Raw genomic sequence first — 12,393 nt, forward strand, 5'->3', positions numbered from 1 at the left:
TAGGCCTAAGTAATCACCAAAAGAAATACAAATTTATTTCATTTAATCTAATGTTATTTCATTTATTTATTTGTTGGGGGGGGGGCAATTTTAACCTTTACAGTTTTTACCCACACAAGAAAGATGGTATTTAATAGACATAAGTTTGTTCAATCTGTACTGAATGAGCATTACTCGTTTGTTTTCAACTGACAAAACGGGCTATATGAGCACCAGATGTTTGCGTCACGTGCCCATTACATAATTTATGTTTGCAAACTTTTTTAAAAAGAGAAAAACAATTTATATTCCCCTATTTGGAAGATTTGAGTGGCAACTAGTACTGCAATTTGTTGCAGCTGAAACCGTCTTACCGTTTTTATTATTTTAAATATTGTTTTAAAAGCCGATTCATGTTTTGTTGTTGCTCCATCCATTCCGTGAAAACCACCAACCCCCAACGGCCCACTGGCTTTCCTTTTTTGAGGCTGCATCAAACTTGTATTATTTTGTTTGTAATTTCAGGCATAATAATTTTGAAAAGATGTTTCAGAAGTTCAGATGCTCCACCAGATGCGGCACTTCTAAGATTATTGGAAACACCCTGAGATAAGAGTTCACAAAATTATTCTAGTCTGGGGTTTAATTATACCAATCGATGTTTTTGTAGCTAAATGCATAACATTCGATCTTAAACTTAAAACATGATAATTTCGTGTTCAACATAACTGTATCGAAGATATTTTGGCATCCCGATGAGAAATTAAAAAAAGTAGAATATAATATGAAAGAAGTATCATCTATACCAGCAACTAGCAAGTATTGGCCGAATTTTTACTAATGGATATCAATGGACCGCCCGATCTCGGACGGCCATTGCGTGAGAAAAGGTTTCTGACTATGTCAGTAGAGGGCGCTGTTTCTTATGTTTGTTCTCATGTAGAATTTTCGGCGTTTATCCCAGATTTTCTCATTCTCAAACAAACTGTGGATCAGGGAACAAAGTTTTTTCAATATGGTACACCATAACCTGTGTAAGTTTATAAAATTCGGCGAACCAGACCGCGTGGCGAGCGAAAAAAAAAGGCCTCGCGTCCCACAGACTATAAGGAGAATACATGTATATGCATAAACACTGTAAAATACAGAGGACTGGGTATTTCTAAACCTTCAGGCAGTGCAGAATCGATATTTACCTCACACTATACGTCCATGACATTATTAACTTGCGCAATATTGTGGCGTCAGTGGAGCTTAACACGGATGAATTCTTGACCAAAAAGCAATGAACCTCAGTCATGACAATGATGGCAAAGTTGTTTACGATTATTACCAGCAGTTCGAATTTTCAATAAGGGCAAATGTTATGTGAAGGTATTTTTTCATATTAAAGTTTCATTGACGTTGTTAAAAGCATTCTGTACTCAACCTTAACAAATAGCAAGGTTCATCCTGCGGTTATCACATGCAACCTAATGTAAATGGGACCGGCTTTCTTTTAATCTCGTCATGCTTTACGCCAATTCCAGTGTATTTTCGTTTTAATAAAAACAGCTTTTCATGCTTTTGAGGTTTTGTCACTTCGGGAGCAAAGCGACGATATTTCTTGCGATCTTGTTACTAAAGATTCTGTTGCTAATAAAATGTAAAAAAAAAAAAATTGTGCCCATAGGCACACTTCCTTGATCTACCTTTTCAGGTAGATATACATGTATTTTCACACGGTATTTCGCACAAGAACTATATATCTTCATTTTGAGCACGGATTTTCTTGTTAAATCAGAGGGTAGGTACTTTTCTGGGTACATTGTAATTACACATTTTCCTACTTGCCTTTAAATAAAGGTTGAAACCGAAATACTATAAACGCATTGATAACAAGACCTCATAATTGCTGCATTATACTGTGTACAGGTTTCGAGACCATTTCAACAAAACACTTTGACTCTGGGGAGCTTTAGCATAAGACGCGAGTACGCCATTGAGTTTACCAAATATACCACTGATATAACATCATTGGATTCACTGGACGGTATACCATTGACTGAACCATTTGTTCCACTCAAGATTCCTCTTGATGTCATACCATGGATCATACCACTGGTTCAACTCAATGGTATACCATTGATAAGACAATGGTTCCACTAAATGGTTTACCATTGCAAATGGTTCAAATCAATGGTATACCACTGATAACACCAATGGTTCCTTTCAATGGTGTTTTGTAGTAAACACCGATGGTGCAAAGCTACATGGTATACAGTACATATTAATTAGTTCAACTGAATGGTAAACCATGGATAACACCAGTGGTTGCAATCAATTAAGAAGCATGTGTGATTTCCTCCTATATTTTCATAAATATATAAATATCCTTTGAATAGAGAAATAAAACTTAGATTTCATAAACACACGTGCTTCACTGTTTCCTGAAAATATTTGAAAATTTAAAATGAAAAGTTCAGTTTTGAATTGTGTTTGATGTCTGGCGTTGGATTTTTGTGGTAAGGGATATGCAAGGAATTATTACGTCATGCTAACCATAAAAATGCACCTTTGTGTTCCATTAAACCATCTTTTCAATTTTTGTTAAATTGCCATGTACTCTGAAGGTGTTTTTGTGCCTTTTTATTTTTATGCTACATGTAACGCCAATTTCCACATGCGTGATCAAAACCGTGATGCCACTCCGCGCATCTGGGCACTCAGAAACGTCAATGTTACAGCTATTTCAGCACAAAAAGAGTTATAGAATTTTGGATATTGCTGTCATAACATTTCTTTTCTTTGGTGTTTCGTTGTTGTGTGTCACAAGTTGATTTTAAAGTGTCTTGTGAATATTTAATTTCCAGACTTATACTGTATAGCTTTTTCTTTTTGTGATTGTATTATGGGGAAGCGACCCCAACCTAATTGATATATATACTGTGAAATTTTTTGTGATTATATTACGGGAGAGACCTCAACCTAATTCACATACTCTGAAACTTTTTTCAATTCAATTCAATTCAAACTTTTTTGTGTGATTGTATTAAGGGAGAGACCCAACCTAAATTTTTTGATGTGTTAGAAGTCCACGAAGCTTGAATTGGGGTAATCTTATCATGACTTGACTCCAGTTGAACACTTTGGCATTACAATGTATAAGCTGTTAATCCTATAAGTATTTAACAATGGTGGGATTTAACTGAGCAGTCCGCGCCTGTCAGTAGATTAACTTAACATGTTCTGAGGTTTTGAAATACTTTTAGACCATCAGTCTTTGGTATAAAATCCAGATTGGGGCGTTGGCTAGGCACTTGGAGGCGAGACCAGGAACGACACTACGTCAGGGCATGTTATGCTCATGTGTACCCACATTGGGGAGTTGTAGGTTCCTAGTGAACTGAGTTTGCAATTATTTGCGCCGTTGGGAATGAGTCCCACAGAGTCGGTAGGCTGCGGCCGTCCTCGTCTCCTCGTCAAAGTCAATAAAATGTAGACCAGGTTATTCGCCATAACCTGTAAGTATTATTGCATTGCAATTTTCAATCTGAATTTAAAAAGTGAAAATTTGTATTTGTATAACAGATACTGTTGTAAAACATTGGAAATGTGCCTTGGCAATAACACATTGTTTGGGTTTTGTGTATAAAATGTACATTGCATTTTATGCTATGTTAAATGAACTTAAACTGCTATGGATGTTGCATGTAATCATCTTGTGTAAAAGAGATGCATGACAACTTGTACTTAATTCTAAACCAGGTTTTTTGGGACATAACGTCTGGTTTTGGGAACTCCGCACAGTAAGATAGACATCCTCGGCGGGCCGAGCTCAAGTCGACCATACCAGCAGGATTGTCGGCAAGGTCACACGTGGGCAGAGGACTCTACGGACACGGACGGTACTACCAGGGCAGGCACCGGTGCACCACAACCACAACCACAACCACACCACTTCACACGAATCGTTGATTTGGGCCCACTTTCGTTGATTGTTTTGTAATGTATAAATAATGATGTATTTATTTAGTTTCTTTGTAGGATGAAATTTAAGTGTATGTTAATATTGGTGATATTGTGAATTAAATTAATCTTGAAATTATATACAGATCTGTCCTTCTTTCATTTTGTCTGAGTTGAGTCTTTACCATCAGAGTTTGATCTAAAGTACCATTCCGGGGTCCTCCTGGTTGAGGGGGATCTTGTGACATTGTGTATGTGCATATCGGTAAGCCAACTGCCCAGTCAACACTACTTAGTGGGCCCTAAATGGGTCCCACTAGGTCTACTTCATGGGGCCCATGTTGGCTGCCCAGTTGGGGCCCACAGAGTTTTGTCCGCCGGCGGCACTTGGGTCCCACATGTGTAAGCCCAGTTAATGTAATGTGGGTCCTATGTGGGTCCCATTTACACTTTAACCGGGTCATAAGTGGGCAATATGTACGTATGAATGTGGGCCCTAAAGGGTCCCACTTGGGTTACCTCATGGGGCCCATGTCGGCTGCCCAGTTGGGGCCCACAGAGATTTGTCCGCCGGCGGCACTTGGGTCCCATATGGGCAAGCCCAGTCATTTAAATGTGGGTCCTATTTGGGTCCCATATACACTTTAACCGGGTCATAAGTGGGCAATATGTAGGTATGAATGCGCGTCCTATGTGGGTCCTATGTGGGTCCCTCCTACACTTTAACTGGGTCATATGTGGTCAATATGTACGTATTAATATGGGTCCTTTGTGGGCTGCTAAGCTGGCTCAAGTATGGGTCCCATCTAGGCAAGGGCGGAAATCGCTCCTCGAACGTGGGGGGGGGGGACAGGTTTTTTTTTCTTTTCTATTCGTTTTTTTTCCAGCTCTCAGTTCTTCACAGACAAAAAACCCCAGATTTCCTGCAAGTAGCCTTAATAAAAGGATTTGTCAGTCTAAATGTTGTTTATTAAGTCGTGAATGCATGTACGCAACCTCAATTTCTTCTTGATGAGAGAGTCCTCATGAGTATGACATTAAAAGCAAAATGTGATTGCAAGGTTTTGGAAAATGCTGAATATTTGTTTCACATAGCAACCGACCACCATAAAATAACAATTGATATCCACGCACATCAAATCAGTATGCGAACAGAGAACACATTGAGACAGTTCACTGTAAACATTTATTTGGTCCAATAACTTGTCTTACGAGGAAAGACTAAAACATCTCAACCAACCTTGTGGCTTATCGGCGCATACGAGGAGATATGACAGAGATGTATATAATACTTTATAAAGAAGTCTCCAATTACATCTCCCTAAGCTCTAGTGTGACCAGAGGCCACCAGTTTAAAGTAACAAGGTTGGATCTCAAAAAGTGGTCGGTTCTGCACAGATGCACTGACATACGGAATAGCCTTCCTGAAGTTGTGGTTTCAGCACCTAGTACACAGACCTTGGACAAGCTGTGGGCTTCACTGTTTTTGTATTGCTACAAACATAAGGTCTATAGCTGTCCCTAGACGTACCTCACGATACGTCAGACGATCAGACGATCCTCGTGGAGAAAGGGGGTTTAAACCGTTCGGAAAGTGTCTTTAAATGAGCTTGACGACCAGTTAAAGATCCAATCATTGCCAAGCTCGGCACGAGGGGATACAAATGTTTACAGACACAAATATGGTAACAAATAAAACGACAGACGAACAAAAATCTTTTTTTGCCTGGAATTGAATTATTTATTTTAGTTGAAAGTATTATACTATTATCAGAGCTATTAAGTATAGTTTCCATTAAGAGATTAAGTTTGAATAAATACGAACGTTACATCAAAGATTTAAAAGGAAATTAATCATATGAATTGTAAAGGTATTTACAAATTATCGGACATTTTGAAAAGTCATGTGCGTGATAAAGGGGTAACCATTAATTACTCAGTCTGTGAGGGTGTATATAACATTAAAATTAATAAGATAAATTAACAATCATAGCGAGAATATTTATATAGAAACAAATTATGGTGAAGACGATTAGAGGAGGAGGACATTGGGAAAGACTAATTTCTAATCTAAAGTAATAAATTGGGAAGGCTTATTATCAAAAACGATAAAGGAATTATACGAAAAAGGAAGGCATATACACGTGAAGGAAATTCGGGAAGACTAACCGGCATGGCTAGGAGGATATTTGTTTAAAAAGGAAAATGGGGAAGACTAACCGGCATGGCTAGGAGGATATTTTTAAAAAGAAAAACCGGGAGAGACAAACCGGCATGGCTAGGGGGATATTTTCTAAAAAAAGGAAATCGGGGAAGACAAACCGGCTTGGCTAGTAGGATATTTTTTAAAGAAAATCGGGAAAGACTAACCGGCATGGCTAGGAGGATATTTTAGAAGGAAAAATGGGGAAGACAAACCGGCATGGCTAGGAGGATATTTTTAAAAGGAAATCGGGAAAGACTAACCGGTATGGCTAGGAGGATATTTTCTAAAAAAAGGAAAATTGGGAAAGACTAACCAGCATGGCTAGGAGGATATTTTTTTTAAAAGGAAATCGGGGAAGACTAACCAGCATGGCTAGGAGGATATTTTCTGGAAGGAAAATTGGGGAAGACTAACCGGCAAGGCTAGGAGGATTTTTTTAAAAAGGAAATTGGGGAAGACTAACCGGCATGGCTAGGAGGATTTAAAAAAAAAAAGGAAATTGGGGAAGACTAACCGGCATGGCTAGGAGGATTAAAAAAAAAAGGAAATAGGGGAAGACTAACCAGCATGGTTAGGAGGATATTTTTTTAGAGTTAACCAGTGAGTTCTAATCAAGCCTTAGTCATTACTCTATTGAACACAAAGGACCTGGACCATGAAGAAATTTGCGTGTACACTGCTTTTTAGACATTACAGCCTGCAGTGGTAAAATATCGGCTGTTTGTAGTCAGTATCAACATCATCGTACGTACATCTCCTAGCCTAAAACCACGATAATATCCCCCGAAATTATATTACTCACAAAAAGTCACAGGCTGAACTGACAACTTTCCAATCGTAATATTGCCATGGGGTATGGCAGCCATAGCGATTGCGGGCAGGAGTGGGGCCGAATTTGTATAGGAGTAGCAAATTATATGACGTACGCAGGCAACATTGTGTGTATGAACCAACACAATCCCGGGACAAACCGTTATTTCGTTTTACCGTTTTGGATTTCCTCAAAAACATAAACGGTAAACGAACCATTGACCGTTTTGTCGATTGACAGTTTTGTAAAACGGTCAAACGGTTTTAAGTCACAAAAAACAATTATCTTCTTATTATTTTTGTAAATTGTAAAAAGCGATAAACGGACAGTTGCTTTATTTTTAGAGTGTTGCTTTACAAAAACATGACAATGTCAAAACGGTCAATAGTCTTATCGACCATTTTTTGAAATTTAGGTTTAAGTTGGCAATTATAGCAATGCACCTTGGAATGTTAATGTGACCGTGTCCTTGGGACGGTCACTGCCTGTGAAATTGCCCTCCTTACATTTATGTCGTTCTAGTTCTTGCAACAGAATTTGAGAATATTAGCTATTGAAGAGCCGCGCTGGACTTCAATTTCATCCAACCATGGAGCAATAATTGCTCCATGCTCCAACACATCTGCAACTTCTTCATACATCTTACCATGAACCATCCTGTATCCTTTGTGAAATCCCCCCCCCCTTGAAATTTTTTGCTTGCAACTCTTCAAGGCCCACCAACTGAATTGCAGTAGATGGGGGTCAGGGTCACGCCAGGAATCACACACGCACGAACTATGCCGAGGTAACACTTCTTCGTGGCCGTCATGGTCCCCCTCCATCCCCTTGCCCACCATAAGTACCGCCACAAAATGCACAACGGACTGTTAACTATGACACTGAAGTAAAAGAAAAAACAGTCTGTATTGAATACTGACTGTTTTGCTGTTTTTCAAAGTTATTTGTGTAAAACTGTAAAACAAAAATCATTGATCGTTATGCTGTAATGAAATTTATGAAACTGATAAAACGGAATAACTGTATTTATCGTAATACCGTTTGCCGTTTTACAAAACTGTTAAACGACAAAACGGTCATTGGTTCGTTTACTGTTTTTGTTTTTGAGGAAATCCAAAACCAAAAAACGAAATAACGGGATTCAACACGCACATACAGTACATGTACGTGGGTAGGCGTACATGGGACCATTGGTGGTTAAAAAAGAGCTTGGTCGAACCGACAAAAGAAAACCAAATTGGTTCTCAGCCACAAAGCGACATATCAAAGAGGCTTTTCCCTAAGACTCTGCCATGGTTGGTCACCCACCTACAAATGAAAACATGGAGGGGACATTCCACATTGTGTCCCCCCTTACCAAATTCATGGGGGGGGGGACGTGTCCCCCTGTCCCCCCCCCCCCCGGATTTCCGCCCATGCACTTGGGCAAGCCCATTACATAGACAGCCCACTTAGCCCACCAAATCTCCACATTGGACCCATATACTTTGCCCATTTAATGCCCATGCCCACTTAAATCCCACCGTCATCCCACACTGGACCCACGTGGGCAGCCCAATTGAAGCCCATTGTTAATGAAAGGCCTCTTGGTGAAGAAAGGGAAGAAGTTGTTGCAAAGTCAAGGCAGATTAATTTAACTGTAAATTCAAAAGCCAAGGAAGACGATTGTAGGGAAGGCGATGTAGGGAGTCCTTCTTGATCTTCTCGACAAATTCGACAGAGAGTTCGCTCACAAGAAATAGAATTGGCGAGAGTATCAAAAACAGTGCACAATGGTGGTAAGGCTGATTTCTGTTTGGCTTTAGCATTGAGCATCTCATCCAATAAACATAAAAAGAGGCTCATTATCGAGGATGAGTTATAGCAGGGTTGATCGCTTTCAGGTGACTCACAGTGTAGCACTGCTGTGACTGGTCAAGAGCATCGGTCAATGTTTTCTCTATCGCGGTAAATTAAAGCATATGTGTGTGTTGATATGCTATACACAGGTCGTCAGCATATGAAGCGCTTTGCAAACGAGTCTGTCGGTTGGTAGCTCTATAGATGTTGTACAGAAGAGATGCAAGCACACTCCCTTGGGGAGACCGTTCCAGCATTATTAAAAACCCCAAAGGGGTAAATGGATACTTTATCAATACTTAAGCTCCTATTTCTAACACCATATTGTGTGCAATTTAACCCGTTTTGGGGTATATTATGGAAAATAAGATTAAGGTATTATAAGCCGTGAGGTTATATAGACAAAGTAAGACAGTAAGAGACGAAGTGGTACTTGGGATGATGTGGTTTATTCGGTTTGCTGTGACACTCTCTGTCTGATTCCTAGATTCTACTGGGTTTTTATACAGTAAATGAACATTCCAATATTACCGTCTTACAGGTTTCTTGCCTTATTAGGAATCGTTTACTAACTATTAAATATTAATAATAGAGAATTGAAGGTGTTTGGTCAACTTGTATCTGGGGGCAGGGCTAGGCAAATTAATAGAACAATCGGATTTCCTTATAAGTCTGTGAGCTGAATCACTGTGGCCTTCCGGTGCAGCCCAGCATCCACCCACGCGGACCTTGTGGCTAAACTGGCCATTCCTTAGATGTGTCTCATTACCAGGGAAGTAGTCCTGTTCCTTGAAGGTCAACGTATACAACTTAAACAGTAAAGATAAAACATGATATTTTATCATGGTGATAGTATCAGAAAATGGTCAGAAAAAATGGCAACATCAATTTTTTGTAAGTTAATTAAAACATCCCAGAAGATGGTCCAACCAATTGCCAAAAATGTATATTTCATTTCAACGGAAGAACATTGCCCCCCCCCCCACTATATAAACACTTAAAATCACATGCAGATTGGTAGTATTGCCTTAATTGAGATTCAAATGACATAAACAATCTAGTCACACAAAGATGTTGTGAAATTATTGGTAAATTTCAGGCAAAACGCGGATCCGGCCACGACGAAGTCCCTTTCCCAGTGAACCTCAGCACCTAGACCAGCCAACCTGTCCCATTATGCAAGGGTTTGTTTGAAAAGATTGAAACTTTTTAAACAAATGTACACTTTTTTGTTTAACTGTTCTGTTTTTCTGTCAAATAACCATTTTTGCAGAATTCTGCCAGAAATCTGCCAAAAAATCCATTCTATCAAATTTTCTGTCAAACTCGTTTTTTTAACAAAATTCTGTCAAAGTTAGCCGAAAATCGGCTAAAACGGTCACCCTGCACACAAACAGCGCGTAAATCATACATACTCCTGCCTACGGATTGGCCAATGAATTTGGCGGCAACCCCCTAACGCTGATTGGCTGCCTTAGAATCCCAACGCTGATTGGCTGCCTTAGAATTCGGCCGCCGCATATAAAAGCAAGATGTAACGTCCGCAATCGTATGAGATAAGACGGCAAGCAGGGAAATTTGCGCACGTCACCAAAACAATGTTTCCGTTTAGTATAATATATTTTATCATTTACGTGATACAATTTGATAATATTCAAAGGCGCTTCACAATAACTAAAACTGGGTACATTCAAATAGTGTAGATTCAAAATGCATTAAAATCACCATATACATTAAAATTACACATTAATATCAGAAATACATCGAAAGACATCATTAAAAATAAAGTTCAATTCATTAAAATGATCACAATAAAATATTTAGTAATCAAAGGCAGTTTGAAAGAGATAATCATTTTCAGCAGCGTCTTCAAACGGTTTAAGCTGGTGTCATTTCTCACATGAACTGCATGCTAACTTGTTCCACAGAGAAGAAGAGAAACATTTTGAGTTTGAAAATCTAATTTACAAATGTTCCTATTTTAACCAGAATTAATTTTCTAGGCTGAAATTCGGACTTAATACCCCTTACATAAAATACAATTTGCGGTGGATCAACACACCCTGAAAATTCCTACTTTTTGAGTACAATCCATATATCTATTTCGTGATATCCTTGTGGAGACGTATTCAACTATTAGATATTGCCTGTGGAGACGTATACAATCTTTTGTTCCCTATCATTCACACGTCTCTACAGGGTACCGTGTACCAAATCATAAAGCGAGACTGAGGTCGAACGGTAATAGCTGAGCCAAATATTCAGGACAATCACCAAGTAAAATTTTTAAAACAACAGGCTACAAAATGTTTTTTAAAATTCCAGACTTAATTGGAGAAAGGTGACGCGACACGCTATTTGAGGGTGACGGAAAGATACAATCTATGAAAGTTTTACTGTGTCTATATTCTACAATTTTCAGAAATAAACGTGTGACAAAATTGTCCATACACGTTAGCCTGAATCCTGGTGCTTACTTGGTATATAAGTGCCTCTCGACCACCGTCGTCTGTAGTCACAGTTTTTGTATGCTTTTTTTTCCTTTCTTTTTTTAAATATGTTTCTTCGAGACTTTGAATAGCAAACTTGTCATTTGGTCAAGTGAATATATAGTGATCATCACGCAATCAACACTAGTTATAAAAACCTTCCGGAATCACATTTCTTTATTCGCGTGATAAGTGGGTAATTTCCAAGTGTCATTGGAACGAGAAAACATAGTTTCGTTTATAATTAATAAAAATCACGTTATAAAAACGCGAAAATTTGGTTTAAAATCTACCAAACCAAAAATTCACTAAAAACTCTCTCCACAAAACAGGTTCTTTTCTGATGTTTTGTTTACTGGGACGCCAACCTTTTTATTCTTTGGCCAAAAATAGTGCACATTGCCAACAGTGTTGGCATTTGAAGAGGTTGTGGAATGCTCGAAGACATTTCCGTAATTTTTCAGGTATATGTAGCCTAAGGTGTGATGAAATAAAAACGACTATTGTTTCTGTCATAAAATGAGTACAAAAGGTACTTTTGAGAGCTGTTTTTCAAGTCCTATCATGCCTGTTTCGACCCGAACGTGCAATTTGTGTAAAAGTCGTCGTTGCGGGCAGCAAACAAAAAACAGCAAATCGTGACGTAATAAACAGGACTCCCGATGCAGAGTAGCATAAACGAGTCCTGTTTATTACGTCACGATTTACTGTGTTTTGTTTGCTGCCCGCAACGACGACTTTTACACGAATTGCACGTTCGGGTCGAAACAGGACCTGAAAAATAGCTCTCAAAAGTACCCTTTATACTCATTTCATGACAGAAACAATAGTCGTTTTTATTTCATCACACCTTAGGCTACATATACCCAAAAAATGACGGAAATGTCTTCGAGCATTCCACAACCTCTTTAATGAACGTCAGCAGGTCCACGAATAGAGGTTAATCTATAATGTAATTACCCGAGCTTACAACTTGAATATACATGTAGAGCTAACTAGTCAACTCAACTAATGAAGAAAGCGCAGAAGTAAATGAATTGAGCAGAGTTACCAAAACAATGGAAGCTAACATTACTTTAAAAACAACCATATTTACGTTACATCCAAAGGTAAGGCCAAAA

The sequence above is a fragment of the Patiria miniata genome, unplaced genomic scaffold (assembly GCF_015706575.1).
Source record: "Patiria miniata isolate m_02_andy unplaced genomic scaffold, ASM1570657v1 HiC_scaffold_22, whole genome shotgun sequence".
Lineage (NCBI taxonomy): Eukaryota > Metazoa > Echinodermata > Asteroidea > Valvatida > Asterinidae > Patiria > Patiria miniata.